A 19,161-nucleotide genomic window follows, 5' to 3' on the forward strand; every position below is an offset into this window, starting at 1 on the left:
GAAAGCAACAATGGATCCTGGAAAGCTATACATTTGGAAAACTAGACAAAATTCTGAATTCAGCAAGGGGTCATTTGTGTAGATCCATCAAGGTTTCTTTAGAGAAACTAACAGTTAAATATAGGAAAAATTTAAAATTAGTTGAAAAAAAACAGCCTTTTGTGTCAACGTTTTCACCTGTAACTTCTTCTAATTATGATAACTCTTTGAACGCAATATACCATTACATCTGCTGGAACATACTGGTTTTGGGGATATGTAGGACTTGTAGGTTCACCAAGAACCCGACGAACCCAGAGTCAAAAACTGAGCAGCAATTTGCAATGGTTTTTTATTATGTACCGGGTATATAGCAATTATTGTGGGAAAATGTATACATGGAAAAATCGGTATGAAAGACAACAATGTATTTCTGAAATGGGAACAAATTATAGAGTGTAGTAACAATATATATTTGCACATTTTCGAAATTGGAAATACTCGTACTAGCATGAGAATAATCGGTAATTTTTCAAAATGACTTCTTTTTTACACAATGTCTTTCATTTGGAAGGCGGAAATGCATCAAACGTCAATAAGTAATGACAGTTGCTTAACAAATATGAATTACCCTAAGTCTCTCAATGAAAATGGTACCTCACTTGTGTAGATAGGCATAGTGCTCACGACAGGAAATGGCTCAAAACCCAACGTGAACACACCACATTTTCACAATGAAAAATTACCCTTTTTTTGCAAAGTGCCTTGCTGTAGTTTTTTAACCCTAGCTCTGCCAGCACCTAGGGAAACCTAGCAAGCCTATACATTTTTGCAAACCAGACACCCAGGGGAATCCAGGGCGGGGTGACGTGACTGCCTCCCTCCAGGGTCTGTTACCCAGAATCCCTTACAAACCTAAAAACTTGTCAAAATCCCACATTTTCCCCACATTTCTCTAGTGGAAAGTTCTGGAATCTGTGTGGATCCACAAATTTCTACCCACCCACGTTCCCCAAAGTCTTCCAAGAAAAATGGTACCTCACTTGTGTTGGTCGGCCTAGTTCCCGTGACACGAAAGAGCGCAAAATGTAACGCGGACACACCTCAATTTCACAGTGAAAAATGACCCTTTTTTAGCTGTAGTTTTTGAATCATAGCTCTGCCGGCACCTAGAGAAACCTAGCAAATCTATACATTTTTGAAAACTAGGCACCCAGGGAAATCTAGGATGGGGTGACTTGACTGCCTCCCACCAGGTTCTGTTACCCAGAATCCCTTGGAAACCTAAACATTTTTTTTTAAAAAACACATTTTCCCCACATTTCTGAGGTGAAAAGTTCTGGAATCTGCGTGCATCCACAAATTTCCTCCCACCCAGCGTTCCTCCAGGTCTCTCAATACAAATGGTACCTCACTTGCGTGGGTCACTCAAGGACCCGCGACAGGCAAGGGCCCAAAACCTATTGAGGTGACATCAAAATTACCTATCACAAACCAACCTGGTTTTGCATGGCGGTCCCATGAGTTTTTGGCCCGGGGATCGGCAGCAATCTAGGGAAACCTACCTAACCCACACATTTCTGGAAACTATACATCCGGCGGAGTCTAGCGAGGTATGGCTTGTGTGGGTCCCCTATAATTTTTCTACCCAGAATGCCCTGCAAACTTCAAATTTGCCCAAAAAATTCACCTTTTCTCACATTTTTGTGTGGGAAAGTTATGGAATCTGCGTGGATCCACATATTTCCTCCCACGCAGCGTTCCCCCAGGTCTCCCGATAAAAATGGCACCTCACTTGCGTGGATGGGTTAACGACCCACGACAGGCAAGGGCCCAAAACCTATTGAGGCGACATCAAAATTACCTATCACAAACCAACCTGGTTTTGCCTGAAGATTCTCAGAATAAGAGAGAGGGACCCACCATCCAAAGGGAGGTGTACCACAAAGACCAAAGTCAAAAAAGAAACCCCTTTGGATAAATGCACACTTCACACCACATTCATACACAAACCCGCCTCTCAACAGTGGTATAGCTATGGCTACGAGGGATGCAGTAAAGCAAGAAGAAATTATCTAGAAGAATTCAGATTTAGAAAACTAAACACATTTATTGATAGTTAAAAATTATTATGTTTTGTAACGTGTACGTGGGTTAGTTTAATCCCACCAGTGTTGAGCAAGCATGCGATATCGATGCTCTCGAGGTGAGCATTAACATAGATGCACTTGTGTAATTTCAGACTTGATGCGCACTGGCAAGTATTTGTACAGGCAGGAAACTACGTGAGGGATTGTCGTTAACTTTCACCTGTTAAGCTACTCTCACCTGTTAAGTTATTAAGGAGTGTATGGTGGCTAACATCAATAGCATAACAGGTAACGTTACTGTATTGAGAAAACAAGATATTGGATGTGGGTCAGGGAGCAGCTAGGCTTAATAACACTCGCCCAGGAAAATACCATAAGAGGTGATGGGAGTTGAGAAAAATCGCTGGCTTACTATGAGAGTAGCTGGGGTCTAAAACGCAAAAATGGAAGGGACACTGTCCTAATTCACGTAAGGAAGCATACTATGCAATAGTGAGTTTGTTTATGTTCTATTATGCCAATAACCAAAGGGCACAGGCTATTGAACGAACAAAATAGGGGAAAATGGAGCAAATAGTGATAATATTTACTATGACCGATTGAAGACCATAAGATGGGAATGTGTATCGACACCATCATGGTCTTTATCTTTCATCTCCCCTTTAGAATATATTCAACTACTTAAAGATGGGAGAAGTTTGTTGAGTTGCAGATGGTGGACAATCACTCAACAATCATGGAATGTTACACTGAGACTTGAACTTGCTTAAAGGTAAATGTGGCCGGATTAACGGTTAGGAGTGATGCATATGCTATGGAGTCAGTATAGGTAATCTATTGATCTTTCTGCACAGGTATTGATGATACATAGAGCCTGTTGGCAGTACTGTTTCTGAGTTTCAGTTGGCATTGCATTCTGGAGATTGTTAAACTCCCAGAAGTAACAGGTATCACAATGATTTACTACTGTTATCATTGTTATTAATAAAAGTGCCAAAACGCAAGGGAAATGTCCAACATCAAGAAGATGTGAACGAAGTATCCTAGACATACCACTAGGAATATGCCAAATATATGTGGAGAGACCTAGTTATGGGTGGAGTTAAAAGAAGAGAAGAGAACGACAATTTTTCCTTTCAGCCTATGAGTATTAGACTCCACAGCAAGACAGGAACTCCATGCTGCCCGCAGGAAATTAAACTCAACAGGGGATACAGCTCTCGACCTATTCTTAAAAAAAGGACTCCTCAGTGGATCCAAAAAACCTGCGCCAATGAATGAGACCCTCCCTCTACCCCCTGCTCTCAATGTAGACGCTGAATCAGGACAACCAGTTACGGAGACATGTAACACACCGGAACCGCAGCCCCCTGCTGTAAGCTACGAAAATGTAAGTAACATTAACATCAATGAACAGACCCCTGCATCAAGTGTGTCTGAGGCCCCGGTTGGTACAGATCATGACTCAGCGCCCACAAGACAAAGCATGTCCTTTTCTGGAATAGGGGGGAATATTTTAGGGAGTCAGCTAGACTCAACTTCATTGTGTGACACAGCTCAAACTAGTCAAGCGACCCCTAGTGAACCTCTAACAGAGCATTTAAATATAGATATCCCCCCGATACTTCAACCAGTTGACTCTGGGGGTTTACAATTGGTAGAGGAAAGTCATGTATTGACCCAAACAATCACTAAAAAGACAGCAGGGGATGATATATCGAAAAGTCAGGCTTCTGTAGAGAAGGAAAAGGAGTCATGTGAATTTTATTCATTCACTGATGAAAATGGTCCAAATACATTGGCGGAATGGTCAGATGACACTGACTCTTATGAGGGTCTTGAGGACTCTGAACTCCAGATTAGTTCATATGATGAGAGCTCCGAAGAGCAGGATACTAATGTTAATACTGTTAGAGTCAAATCAAAAACTTTCACCAGAATACAAGGGAATAACACCAAGGATGTACAGACAGCTCCTGACTCTTCTCAGCAAACAGCTACAGCATCTAATCCCCCAGTAAATTCAGAGATTTCACAGCCAGCTGTAGAGATTATTTTACAAGCCATAGCGGCTCATAGAGAAGAGGCTGCACAAGACAGTAAAAAATCGAGAGCTGCACTTCGGAAAATGCAAGGAGTGGTTCGAAAATTATCTAAATCCTGTAATCTAATTGGTGAAAGAGTTACCGAGATGGAAACCAGGGTTATGTCTAATGAAAAAGAAACTATGATGAACACTGAACGGGTCAAGCTTCAAGATACTCAATTAGTTGATATAAAATGGAAACTTGAGGAATTCGAAAACCGGCAACGCCGGAATAATCTTCGCATTCTTGGTGTCCCAGAGAAACTTGAAGGGGGGGATACCAGAGCATACGTGGTTAAATTACTAGAAGATTCTATCCCTGCACTGAAAGACTGGAATCTGAATGTAGAGGTTCAACGAGCTCATAGGATGCCTTTTAATATTCCGACAAAACCTAGCATTTACCCCAGAGCTATATTGGTCTATTTTGGTAACTTCTTAGTGAGACAGATTGTAGCTGAAAAGGCTAGGCCTGATCACAAGGTTCAATATAATGATTTTGCATATTTCACAAGACCCGACTTCTGTCATGTAACGGTGGAAAGACGTTGGCGACTAAGATCTCTGATTAAATCTTTTCAGGACAAAGGCGCACAAGCATACCTTAATAACCCTGCAAAGCTAAAAATTGTATATGGTGGTCTTACCAAGTTTTTTGTCTCAGAGATCAAAGCAAAAGAGTACTTAGATCAGATGTCATAAATTGTTTATTGTTTACTGGATTGTGAATGAAGTGAGAAAATCTCTTTTGTTTAATGAATTACTGCATTAATAGTTTTATGCTCCCTTCCACCTTTAAGCGACATGCATTATGTGTATCATTAATAATAATATGGGAGTATTCTAAGCTATATTTCAAGTTCTACATATTGATATAGACTAAACGTTTTCCTTCCTATATAAAGTTTGTTTTTGAAGCGGTTGCTCATACACGATGCTGCTATCACATCACTCAGACTCTGGTTGAGTCTGGTTGCCCACTGAATTGGGGGGGGGGCTCAAGAGGGAGGGGGGGTGGGCGTGTAAGGGTGGGTAAAAGCAAGGGTGGGTCACTTTGGGGGGTGAAAGCATATAAAAATAAAAATGAGCCAGTTATTTTCGCAGAGAATATTTGTAAAAAGAGTTTAAATAGCATACTAGTTGAGACGGAAATCTATTTGCTTGAGGCACTGAGACAATTTTTTTCATTTAATAATGGGTAGGCTGAAAATTCAAACTTGGAATGTTGGAGGTTTATTAACTGGAGATAAGTTAAGACGAATGACCGAATTGCTTAAACTGGCTCCAATAGATATACTTTGTCTGCAAGAAACGCATCTGCCTTGGGATAAAAAGTCATGGTTAAATATTAATGGGTATAATCTATTGGCGGTCTCCACACAGACTTCAAATATTAGGGGGGTGGCAATTCTTGGGAAAAAAAATTTGGGGCTAAGCGTACGAAATCTATCAGACCCCCATGGCAGATGGGCTATTGCTAAACTGGCTTGCGGTATAAACATCTGTACAGTTTATGGCTCAAATCTAGATGACCCCACAATCTTTGAAGAACTTGAAATTGAGCTGCCTATGTGGCAGGGCCCGTTAATTTTCTGTGGAGATTTTAACATTTCATCAATACCACCACTGTCTAATATCCCCCCCAAAACAAAATACCAAGGACGTAAACCTAAAGTTTATAAAACTCTCAATAGACTTATCAACAATCTGGGGTTAACAGATTTGTGGATACATAACAATTTAAGAGATCAAGGGTCTACCTATTTCTCTCATCCTCATCAAAAATTGGTCCGTATTGATTATATTTTTGTTACCTCTGATCTTATCCCACTATCAACCATAAAAAAAATGCCAAGAACAATTTCAGATCATAATGCCTTAATCTGTGTAATTACATGTAATCCTTTTACTACTCAATCTAGGTCCTGGTCATTTGACCGGAAGTTATTAACCAACTCTGAATTTATCTTGCATATTAAAAATTGGACCGAGGAATTTTTCAACATTAATCGGTTTAGCACCTCCAGAAATATAGTTTGGGATTCATATAAATCTGCTTTAAGAGGTGAGATCTCTAGCTTCCAACATGCAGCATGCCTTAAAGCTAGAAAACTATATGAAACAAAGTTAAATGATTTAACCAAAGCTGAAAGAGAACATACGCGCCTAATAGAAGAGAATAAAGAATCTCATAATCAATGGCTCCAGGTGGCGATCTTGAAAACAGAACTTAACTCTGTATTGAGTCAAAAGGCCGCCCAAACTTTCAGAGCTTATAGGAAGAAGGTTTACGAAACAGGTGAAAAAATTGGTAAACAATTGGCCCTGCGCACACGTCAAAAAAACGTGCATAATAATATTATTTCTATTGTAGAAGGAGGACATACTTATGTTCAGCCTACAGATATTATTGCCCAGTTTCAACAGTACTATCAAAAATTATATTCTGAAGAGGGGACTAATTCCGAACTAGATATTGATATGTTTTTAGAGGGCTTCCTCAGCAGCACGACAACTACTAAACTACTGGATGATGAGATGAGAGAAATACTTGAAACTGAGATCACTATTGATGAAGTCAGAGAAGCTTTATTACTTTTATCCTCGGGTAAAGCTGTGGGCCCGGATAAATTGCCAATTGAGATTTATAAGATTCTTAGCCCCCTACTCAGCCCTTTACTACTAGATCTATTTCTGGGTGTACAGTACGGTGGCATTCCCCCACCTTCTTGGGATGAGGCTAGTATTATAGTATTTCCCAAGAAGGGAAAATCGCCCGAACAGCTAACATCATACCGTCCCATTTCATTGATAAATTCGGACTCTAAATTATATGCCAAAGTGATGGCTCTCAGACTCAGCAGGGTCATTGGGCATCTGGTCTCTCCGTGGCAGCATGGTTTCGTTCCAGGTAAGGGGACAACGGATCATATTCGCCGCACCATCGCTCTGTTCGATGCCATGTTGGTCACGGGGGATCAGATGTCTATGATCCTGCTTGACGCTGAGAAAGCCTTTGACCGTGTCTCATGGAATTTTCTGTGGGTTGCCATGACACGTCTTAATTTCGGCCCTAAATTTCTCAAATCTATAAAATCTATGTATCATCAACCTAAAGCAAAAGTTTTAACTTCAGGATTGGAATCAGATTTTATTAATATAACAAGAGGCACAAGGCAAGGATGTCCCTGTTCTCCTTTGCTTTTTGCCCTTTATATTAATCCTCTTATTTTAAAACTATTAGAAAGTAACAATATTAAGCCAATAGTATATAATCACCATGAGACTAAAGTTTTAGCATATGCTGACGACATCGCGGTACTAACATCCCACCCGATTGAAGCTATGCGCGAAATTGAATTACTCGCACTACAATACGGTAAATATTCGGGTTATTCTTTAAATAGGGGAAAGACCATTGTGCTGTGCACAGACAATACTATCTGTTCAGATTCGAGAAGAGCAAATAATGCGACATATTTGGGAGTGATATTATCTGCTGACATAAAGATATTAGCCAAAAATAACTTTGATCCATTAATAGAAAAAATTAAGATAGATTTGGATAGGGTAAACGGTTTGCATCTTTCCATTATAGGCAGAGTGAATTATTTAAAAATGAATATATTACCGAAATGTCTGTATCTCTTTCGCTCTATTCCTTTATTTATAGATCCTAATATAATTAATTTAATTAATAAGCTTACTTCTAAATTTGTCTGGCAAAATGGGAAGATCAGACGATCTCTACTCTATCTATCCACTCCGCTCAACAGAGGTGGGCTCACTGCTCCAAATTTAACCTTATATTACTGGGCAGCCTTTTTAAAACATCTAAAACCCATGATTCTAGGAACACCCTTAGCCCTTGATACGTCTAACATTAATATACCAACAATTTATGAATTAATGCTAGGGCAAGAAGCGAAAGGCTTGCTGTTAAGAAAAACTGAAAAAGCCTATTATAATCGAACTAAGAGTGAAATTATTAAAAGTGCCTGGCTGATCTGGAACAAGATACTTAAACATACACAAATTGGCAAATTCAACCGATATACGCCCATTTTCCATTCTACCATTACATCTGACCTTGACTTTGAACATACAGCTAAGAAATGGTATAGTCTAGGCATAAAAACAATTAACGAAGTGTGGATGAATGGGCCACAAACTACATTTCAAGATGTTAAAATAAGATTTGGTCTTCCAGAAGGTGATTTTCTTAAATTTGCACAATTACAGGCAAAATTAAAAGCTAAAAAAGAAGCTATTACTCTTCAGAAGAATGATTTAATAGAAGCAAGTCATCTTGCAAAAACCAAGATTGGAACATTATATAATATCTTATTAACTAATGTCAACGATGATCTCGAGAAAACAGAAACTAAATGGATGGTAAAATTAAATAATCCGGACGTTGATATAGATAAATTATTGGAAATGAGCAGCAAATTATTTATGGCTAGTAATTTAAAGGCTCAATTATACAAAACTATTTATGATTTATATTTTACCCCTGCTAAACTTTTTGCATGGGGGAAAGGGGAAAATGATCATTGCCCACGCTGTTCACAAGGCCCAGCGACTTTAATTCACCTTTTTAGTAGCTGCTCCGAGCTACGTTTATTAAAAAATATGATTGCCACATTTTGGGAGAAAGTCTTTCATCGCAAACTTCCAGAGTCCGATACCTTATTTGTGTTAGGATATGATAGCTCGCTAAAGCTGAGTAAATCTGAACAAAGACTGTTATTTATAGGTACAGCTGTATTGAGACTAATCTTGTCCGCACGCTGGAAGGATACTCTTCCTCCTACCTTTCAAATGTGGCTAGCTCGATTTCTCGCAGTTTATTCTTTTGAATCTGCAATTTATGAAACTAGAGGAATTAAAACAAAATTACGTGGTAAAGAATTGTGGAACCCTATATCACTATGGAAAGAGGAGGTTTGTCCTAGTGGAATTGGTTAATGGAAATTTTTTGGCCTCATATTTGTCATATGTTATTTTCTGAAATGTGTTGGTTTTTTCCTTTTCTTTTTGAATTTTAACTGTAAACATTCGATGTATCACATTATGCTTGTAATTTGTATTACCCTCTGCTGAATGCTGGTTCAATAAAAAAAAAAAAAAAAAAAAAAAAAAAAGAGACTTGAACTTGCTTAAAGGTAAATGTGGCCGGATTAACGGTTAGGAGTGATGCATATGCTATGGAGTCAGTATAGGTAATCTATTGATCTTTCTGCACAGGTATTGATGATACATAGAGCCTGTTGGCAGTACTGTTTCTGAGTTTCAGTTGGCATTGCATTCTGGAGATTGTTAAACTCCCAGAAGTAACAGGTATCACAATGATTTACTACTGTTATCATTGTTATTAATAAAAGTGCCAAAACGCAAGGGAAATGTCCAACATCAAGAAGATGTGAACGAAGTATCCTAGACATACCACTAGGAATATGCCAAATATATGTGGAGAGACCTAGTTATGGGTGGAGTTAAAAGAAGAGAAGAGAACGACAATTTTTCCTTTCAGCCTATGAGTGGAAGTGTTACGAATTTTGTTAGATCTGGGGGTCTCTAGTTGGCAATGGTATTCACCTTTGGCCAAATAGGGATCCTTACTTCTACGTCAGGATAAGGGATTTCACTCCTTAATAACCCCTGCTCACCCCCTTGGTAGCTTGGCAGGAGCAGACAGGATTACCTCAGAGGCAGTGTGTTAAGCATTTGTGAATATACACAGTAATACAGTGGAAATACTACAGATGGACACAACACAGGTTTTATAAAAAAAGGTATTCTTTTTATAGAATTAACGCAAGACAACAAACGACAAAAATCCACAATACTATACTAAAAGTTGACTGAAAGATGATTAAAGTTGCTTAGTTCAAGTTGATGATAAATGCGACAAAGTTCTCAACAAAGTACTTGGATGCGTAACGCAAAGTGAACAAAAGGCTCGCAAAAGGGAAGATGCGTCGGTTCCGTGACCCGGGGGAACGGTTACGTCCTGCTTCAATGCTTGCGCAGAGTAGGGGACTCGTCGTGAGCCTTACCGGTGCAGAGGTGATGCGTGGATTCTCGGCCTGCAGATCCGTTGCGGTCCGCAAGATGGCGCCTTGATGCGATGCGATGATTCGGGTGCGATGCGAGAAGATGGCGCTCTTGATGCGCCGATACAATGGCAATGCGATGACTCCCTGGCAGCCTTGCGACAACTCTGTACTTTGGAGCCGTGACAGACCATGTGACACGCTTCTCTGGTGATGCGACGGCGACTCTCTCAAAGGGATCACGCTCCTCCGGTGATGCAACAGCAGGCAGCTTCGATGAACACACGCTTCCAGGAAGAAGCGGCGAAGGCTCGCTTCTCCGGCGATGTGACAATTTCAGCTGCGGCGGTGACACGCTTCTTCTCGATGCGTCGCGCTTCCATCTCCCAGCAGCACGCAAGTGTCTGGAGTCAGAATTTCCAGCAAGGAAATTCAGGGGGAGCTGGAGGTGAAGTCTTTTATCCCTGAGACTTCAGCAGGAGGCAAGCACAGTTCAAGCCCTTGGAGAATATTCTGTAGATGGAAGTCCTTTAAAAAGTTCCTTATCCTTTCCCTTGGCAATGAAGCAACCACTGCAGGCCAACCCAGCAAACAGCATTCTGGCAGAGGGCCAGTCCAAACTCCTGCTGCTTCCTTGGTTCTTTTCCTTGGCAAAAAGGTTTCTTGTTCCAGAAGTGATCTAATTTCTTGGGATCAGGGTCCCAATATTTATACCCCAAAATATTTTGTTCTCTGAAGGTAAAGAGGCCTCTGCCTAGTCCAAACCAGTTCCTGAGCACTTTGTTTACATGACTCTCTTCTTCCTTTCACTGTGCAGGGCAGAGATATCAGCCGCCCCAGAGGAGGTGGAGCCATCACAGAGGAGGGAAGATACAGCTCTGGAGCACTTTGTTGACAAGATTCCTTCTACCCTTTCACAGTACAGGGCAGAAACATCAGACAAGCCACAGGGGGTAGAGCCAGCATTGTAGAGGGATGGCCCCGCTCTATTCAGGTCCCAGGTGCAACTCCTCCCTCCTATCTAGATGCAGATCTCTATCTCTATTCACCACCGGGCTGGCCCAGCCTGTCTCCTGGAATCCCCCAGCCCTGTCACTTATTAATATTATTATTAAGTCGGTTTTGTACAGCGCACGGTTACCCTGGAGCATCCCAGCGCTTTGCCAAACAGAGTATTACTACAAACAGAGCGGAGGCAAAGAAGATTAGCAGAAGAGGAAAGTTTTCAATTGTTTTCGAAAACGCAAAAGACATGGTTCCGCGCGTAGACCTAGGGGGAGAGCATTCCAAAGGGTAGCGACATTAACGGAGAATCTCCTTCCTCCTGATCGGGCCTTTTTGACCCTGGGGACAACGATCAGATGTTGCTGGTCCGAGCGTAAAGTTCTGCTGGCTTTATACGGGATCACCATGTTTTGAAGGACGGGGGGGCCTTTGCCGTGCAAGATTTTGTGCGCAAGACAAAGGGATTTAAATTTCACCCTTTCCCGTATTGGCAACCAGTGTAACGCCCTCAGTGCTGGTTTGGCCGATCGAGACATGGGGATGTTATATAGCATTCGTGCAGCCGCGTTCTGAACTTGTTGAAGTTTGTTCAGAGTGATCTCAGGGGCACCGAGGTAGATCGCATTGCTGAAGTCTAACCTGGACACTCACAAACCCAGACAAGGAATACACAACCTAGCAGAGGCAGGCCTGGACAGTTAGGCAAGAAAATACCTACTTTCTAAAAGTGGTATTTTCAAACACAGAATATTAAAACCAACTTTACTAAAAGATGTATTTTATTATCAAATTTAAGTCCCTATGTATAACGCACAAAATCTTCCAGGGCAAAGGCCCCCCTATTCTAAGAGCCTTGATCACTCCTTACAAAGCCAACAGAGAGCTAAGATCCGATCACCTCTTCCTCGCAAACACTCACAGAATTAAGAAGGCACGAACAGGTGGATGCCTCGTCTCCTATAACGCCGCAAAGCTCTGGAACTCTCTCCCCCTCAACATTCGCAAATAAGCCAACCTACTGAAATTCCATAAACTCCTAAAAAACAGCCTTTTACCCTAGGTCACCCCTGCTCCTTAGCCTGCTTCACACACACAGCGCTGGGACGCCCACGGGTAGCCCCGCGCTTTACAAATCCGATTCCATTCCAGTCCATTATTCTGAGTTTAGGCATACCAAATTAGAATTTCTACCATGTTCCCTGAGTCAGTTAGGATTATAAGAATGTAATAATCTAGCTGCTCATTCTGGTCTATGGAGAACAGGTAGCCTTCAACAGTGAAAAACGAAAATGGCTGTAATTCACTATTAGGACATACTACACACATCAGAGCATGTCCTACCTTATACTTACAATGCACCCTGCCCTTGGGCCTACGAAAGGGGTGTCTAATATGAAGTAGAGGGAAGTTTTAGGGACTGGCAAGTGAGTGCACTTGGCCAAGTCGACATGGCAGTGCTTGACTTCACACAGGCCTTGCAATGGCAGGCTTGAGACACACTTTACAAGCTGCTTCTGTGGGTGGCACAACCAGTGCTGCAAGCCCACCAGCAAAAAAATACACAAAATGCCCACACCACACACGTTTTCAAATACTTATTTTAGGAATCAAACCAAAAAAATACATTTTAGTTTGTCCGGGTACTTTTATTTTTACCCTTATGACTTTTTAAATTCCTTTAATAAACTCTTTTTTATCAGATTTGTGAATGAAAAAAGAAACATATATACATTCAGTGCTATTTACAACACATTTACATATTTACATGACAATACTCGAAAAAATTGAAAAAAATAAATACAACATGAACATCCTACATACAAGATGACCAATAAATCACAATGTGTTTATACTTAAGTCAATTAGTATACAACAAAATCAATATTCAAAAGAATAGCTTTCAGACAAAGTCAGAGAAGGAGACTATTTCCCTAAGAGGTGAACAAATTTACACCCAGCTTTGGCTGGTTTACTCAATCAATGAGAGTATTCGCTCCTTAGGTTTTACCGATGCCTTTCAAATCCAAGTAAGCAAGTTCTTGGATTCTCATCAGGGCTCTGACATTTATCTGTAATAGGTGTAAACAACAATAAAGTTTTAATTGTTGATTGAATTTACCCTCTCTATTCTCCAAACACACTGCCCACGTCAGATGTTTCCTCATATCTACCTGCGTGTGTTGGGGCAACTGAATCTTCTTTTCAAATCGGATATGTCTCTAGACTGCTTGATTGTATCAATTATTCCTATAGACAAAAGATTTTATTCTAACACGGCTGCACATTATTTTAAAAGTTATGATGTTTCTGGTTGTCATTGAGGACTGAGAGGAGTTGTCCTACCTTATTTTTGTGGAGAGTGGATTCAAGGCACTGGGGCCCGTTGTTATATTCTTTACGTTTTCTATCTTTAACTCTTTTCTTTTATCTCAGCGTCTTACATCTCGAGCTGTCGAGTAAAGGTGGGGGACAGGATTTAGTTTAAAACACAGATTATCGATGCTGCATGTCCCCTGACAAAAACAGCATATACCTGTTGGTTTTAACCTGCTCGCTGGTCGTCTTGATCGGCCGGTTCTCCTCCGAGACCCGCTGTCGCATATATTTTGTCGATTCCTAATGCGTAAACAAAAACGCATTATAGGTCTCTCAAATATACGTTCACATGGCTTTAAAACTATTATCGAGCAGGGGGAACACATTACCTTTCTCTCCCTCCACAAGCCGTCACTTTTCCGATTGTGTCTGCAGTAATCGCCATCTTGGATCTTTTAGTATATATTTCACATGGCTCTAGGAATCATGGTACTCGTAGTTCTTCCAACTAGCCTTAATGCCATTAGATAAACAAACTGCATGCCTATATGTAGTTGTGGACCTTCTAAGTTTATCAACATAGTGTGACTTGTTACACTCATGGTGTTCAACAGATTTTTCAGAAAATTCCGGCTCTTAATCAGCGAGAAGACTGTACTTTTCATAACCTTGATATTTCCGACAAATTTTTGAGTCCCGTTTGGGTACTGTTGAATTTTAAAATTAGATACGCCTCTTTTTGCAGCAACACTCTGTCTACATCTGTCGGACGTTTAATTTGATTTGTGCAGAAAAGTATTGACCATTTGAACTAATTTTCGCCATGCCCCTTTTCCTCAAAGTGTTCCACCATAGGGGCCGTCATACCTTTCTTTTTTAGCCCACCAGCAGCATTTGATTTACACGCCCTGGGCACACATGGTGCACTGTACTAGGGGCTGACAGTAAATCAAATAACTCAATCATGGAATAACCAATCAAGACATCAATTTAACATAGGGAGCACTTGCGCTGTGGCACTGAATAGCAGTGGCACAGTGCCCAAAACATATAACCAGCAAAAACATATCAAAACAGAGGAGGCAATCCATCAAAAATGGAAGGGAGACTCACACCAATGATGTCAGGTCTAACAAATTTTATATGTATTGTAATATGCAAAGTGTTTTTAATAATTTTTAACTATCAAAAAATGTGTTTATTTTTCTAAATCTGTACTCTAATTTCTTCTTGCTTTACTGCATCCCTCGTAGCCATAGCTATGCCACTGTTGAGAGGCAGGTTTGTGTATGAATGTGGTGTGAAGTGTGCATTTATCCAAAGGGGTTTCTTTTTTGACTTTGCATGGGGGGTCCCATGAGTTTTTGGCCAGGGGCTCGGCAGCCATCTAGGGAAACCTACCTAACCCACACATTTCTGGAAACTAGACACCTGGTGGAGTCTAGAAAGGTATAGCTTGCATGGGTCCCTCATCATTCTCCTACGCAGAATCCCGCACAAACCTCATATTTCGCCGATAAATTAACTTTTTTCTTAAATTTCTGTGTGGGAAAGTCCTGGAATCTGAATGGATCCGCACATTTCATCCCACCCAGCGTTTCCCCAGGTCTCCCGATAAAAATGGTACCTCACTTGTGTGGGTAGGCATAGTGGCTGCAATAGGAAATGGCCAAAATCATACTGTGGAGACTTCAAAATTACCTTCAGCAAAACTACCTGGTCTTGGGGGGGGGGGCACCTGAGATTTGGGTCCCGGGCTCGGCGGCCATCTTGGGAAAGTTCCAAATTCAAAATTTTCTGAAAACTAGACACCAGGGGGAGTCCTATGAGGTATGGCTTGTGTGGACCCAACAATGTTTTCCTACCCAGAATGCCATGTAAACCTCAAAATTAGCAGAAACAAACACATTTCCACATATTTTTGTTTGGAATCACCGTGCCGGCACAAATGTCCAACCTTACAGCGTTCCCCTTAGTGTCCCGAGTTAAATGATACCTCACTTGTGTGGGTGTCTGTTGGACTTGGCCCTTTTGGCAGGTTCACCCCTAAACTTTTTGCTTTTAATGTGGCTTGGTGTTGGTTGTGTTTGGCTTCTGCGCACTTTATCACTGTGTCCCAGTGTAAAGTGCCGGCGCAGTCTGATTGCGTGTGGTGAGATTGGCCTGCACTCCCATAGGAATGCATGGGGAATGTGTGTGTCCATGGTAGTTCCTGATGTGTAGGGAGTGCAGGGGCGAGTTTGGTATGTGCGAACTCGTGAGATTAAATGCTGCACGACGTTGTGCGCAGATTTAATATGTCTAGTGTAGAAGCGCCACTTCTAGAAGTTGGCATGTCTGTGTAGTAAATGTGAATTGACTGTCTGGCTTGTTATTGGCTGGAGCTGGCTGGTGTGCCTGGCTCCAGGAGTCAGGATGGGTCTGCCCCCGTGGTGAATGGAGAGATCTGCATGTTGATGGGAGGGAGGAGTGCACCTCGGACCTGAATAGGGCTGGGCCTTCCCTGCACAATGCTGGCTCTGCCCCCTGTGGTGCGACTGATGTCCCTAGCCATTTCTGTGAATGGGGAGAGGGGCTGAGCACAACAAAGTGCTCCAAAACCAGTTGCATCTGGTTTTCCCTTAACCCTGTGCTACCAGACAAAGGATATGTGTGTATAACAAGGGGCTGTGACCCCGTGTATGTGTTAACTCTTGTTTCTAACTTGAGGGGGGCCTGCTGCTGCTGTTGCTCGCCAGGAGGAACCGCCACTGGGGACTGGCTCCTACTGGAGGGCCCTGTGAGCTGGCCCCTGGGCCCAGCCTTTGCCCTCCCTGCATTCTTGAAAAGACTCTACTGGACTTTTGCATCTAAGCGCCTGGGAAGCGCTTTATTCACAACCCTGAAGAAGCGCTGGATTTCCCTTTCCTGGGGAGCGCTCTATTTTGATATCTTAAAGGCTCTCTGCAGCATCGCGCTGCCAGGGGAGAGAGAGGGAATCCCCAGCGTAGGGATTCCCCGTACTACCGACCTTAGCGGGTGCCCACCCCGCTTATTTTTATTGTAGTTAAGTAGGTGCCCACCCTGCATTTTGCCCGCATTTTTATTCTGATTCCAAGCAGGTGCCCACCCCACATTGCTGCCTGGAGATCACCGCCGCAGCCCGGAACTGCCTCGGTGAACAGGAAGTCAGGCGGGATGGCCTTGGACTGCCTGCTTGAGGGCGGGGCTGCCAGTGGAGACTGGAAGCGGACGGGAGCCCACCACCGCTCCTGTACAGAGACGTGAGGCAGCTAGCAAGCGTGTGAGGCAGCGGGCTCCCGTGCTAGGGGAGAGCCCCGCCTGCTGCCGAGTCTGGCCCGCTACTGTGAGGAGGCGGAGAAGAGCTGCAGGGCCGGGAGAGAGCTGAGGGGAGAGGGAGCTTCCCCTACAGCCGTGAGACTGGGCAAAGAGGAGAGTCCCTGCATCCCGATCCGGCTGCAGTGAGGCCCCAGACATCGACCGGAGGAGGCACCAGAACGCTGGTGAGTGGGGCTGACCTGGGGAGCAAGTGTGAGGCGCAGGACCGGTGCCTGCATACCCGAGCGGCCCTGCAGGAACAGTGGGCCGCTCCAACGAAGGGCCTAAGTATTGTTAAAGGGCCCAGAGGGGCCCTTATCTTCCTTCCCCAGTGGCCATTTTCAGAGTTGCCCTGCAAGTGCGCAGGCAACTCCAACGCGGGGGCACAATCACTTTAGAGCCCCGAGTGGCTCCAACAGAGGCCAGATTGTTCAGAGGGACCCAGAACAGAGCCCGGAGGCACTGTAGTGCCAGAGCTTCTTCCTTGAGCAGCCCCGCCTGCCAGAGGGCCGCTCCATCATTGGCATTTGTCTCTAGAGTCCCAGTGGTAGACTCACAGGGCATAGTGGTGCCTGTGCCATCTTCAGCTGCCCTGCGAGCACGCAGGCAGCTGCACCGTTTTTGGGGGCACATTGATTTTTATAGATCCCCAGAGGAGAGCCCGGAGGCAGGCTGGTGCCAGGCTCAGTTTCCCCAGCTGCCCAGCAAGTAGTGGTCAGCTGCACCGTTTAGGTTCTTCTTTTCTTAGGGGACATGTTCTTTGAGATTCTCCAGCTGCCCAGCAAGTAGTTGGCAGCTGCCACGTTTAGGTCCTAAACTCTTGCGCAATCTTCTTTTGGCTGTGTGCGCAGCCAGCCCTGAATTTTGGGACAAAGGGCGTTTGAGCCCCCTTGAAAGCCAGTTGGCCTGGGGTCAGTACCTGATGTGACTCTGGTGCAAGGGGATGGTATACTGTGTTTGTGATGGTGATTACCTCATACCTAGTGTGATTTATGCGTAATGTGCACTGCCTTTATGCTTGTCCTGTGATACCTCTAACTGTGGTTTTATGCATAGGAGGCTGTTTTGCCTAGTATAGTTTATGCTAGTGAGTTTGTTTCCCTGCGTGATCTATGCCTAAGGTGATTAGTATTGTGTAGTGTGTACCTACCTTTTACCAGTGGTTACTGGTTGTGTTCTACAATTGTTATTTTGTACTACAGTTGTTCTACGTGCTATTTCTACTAAGTGCTGATTCTGAGAGTGGCCCACGTGGCCCTGTCCTGTGTAAATAATCCCCTGTAAATATTGCCCAGTGCCAGTTGGCACAGTGTATCTGTGTGATTATGATCTAATGTGTTTATGGTAATACAAAGGCTATTTTTTATATATAACCTTGTGTGGAGTTCCTTTTTGTGGTGTGCCTAGTGTGTTGCTGCTGTGTGTGTGTGTGTTGCGCAAACGCTTCACACATTGCCTCCGGGATAAGCCTTACTGCTCGTGTCACGTTTCCAAGGGGGTGAGCATGGGTTTTCTTGGCGTCTAACTCCCTTGCCCTAACTAGAGTGGTGGTTTCTGCCTGGCTTTGGCGTAAGCCTTAGCCAACCAGAAATCCCATTTCTAACAGTGTCCAAAGCAGAATTGACTAAAAACTTATTTTTTTTAAATGTAGCGCTTAGAATTCTCGTTGCTATACTCTAAATCCCTATGTTGTGGGCTCTTCCTAGCCACAGGCCTTTGGCCCACCCACAAAAGTGAGGTATCATTTTACTTGGGAGAACAAGGGGAACGCTGGATGGTAGGAGATTTGAGCCGGCACGGTGATTCAACACAGAAATATTTGGAAAATGTGTTTTTTCAGCTAAATTTGAGGTTTGCATGGCATACTGGGTAGGAAAACTTTGAGAGATCCACACAAGCCATGCCTCGTTTGACACCCCTTGGTGTCTAGTTTACAGAAATGTTTGGGTTTAGTACTTTCTCAAGATGGCTGCCGAGCCCGGGGCCAAAATCTTAGGTGCCCCTCCCCAAAACCAGTACAAAAGGGGGTGGTGATGGACGGAGCATCTGAATCAATCAAACACTCACACCCAGTCAAAAGATCTGGGTTTAATCCATCACCGTTCTTTAGCCCACTCTGCCACCCCAGTTCAGACATGGCTATATGCAAATCAGTCTGACCCTGTGCCTCATGGGAACAAGCCAGCCCGAACTGCAAAGCCATGTCTTCCCTGGACCGGAAACAAGCTTCCGAGGACCGGTTTCTGGCATTCCAGCCGTCTTCAACCCGGCTTGCTTGAATCCAGTGGCAAAGTGAGCAAGGGACTCA

At 43.1% G+C, this 19,161-nt stretch overlaps 1 long non-coding RNA gene across 1 annotated transcript in view; it reads left to right on the top strand.

Moving 5' to 3' along the window:
* The first annotated feature begins 2,735 nt into the window (after positions 1–2,735).
* LOC147659509 (uncharacterized) overlaps positions 2,736–19,161 on the top strand; it is a 165,345-nt gene continuing 148,919 nt past the window's right edge. Inside the window, exon 1 of the long non-coding RNA XR_015307223.1 lies at positions 2,736–2,841. This is a non-coding gene — a long non-coding RNA (uncharacterized LOC147659509). The remainder of the gene's footprint in view (positions 2,842–19,161) is intronic.

The sequence above is a fragment of the Lissotriton vulgaris genome, unplaced genomic scaffold (assembly GCF_964263255.1).
Source record: "Lissotriton vulgaris unplaced genomic scaffold, aLisVul1.2 SCAFFOLD_2176, whole genome shotgun sequence".
NCBI lineage: Eukaryota > Metazoa > Chordata > Amphibia > Caudata > Salamandridae > Lissotriton > Lissotriton vulgaris.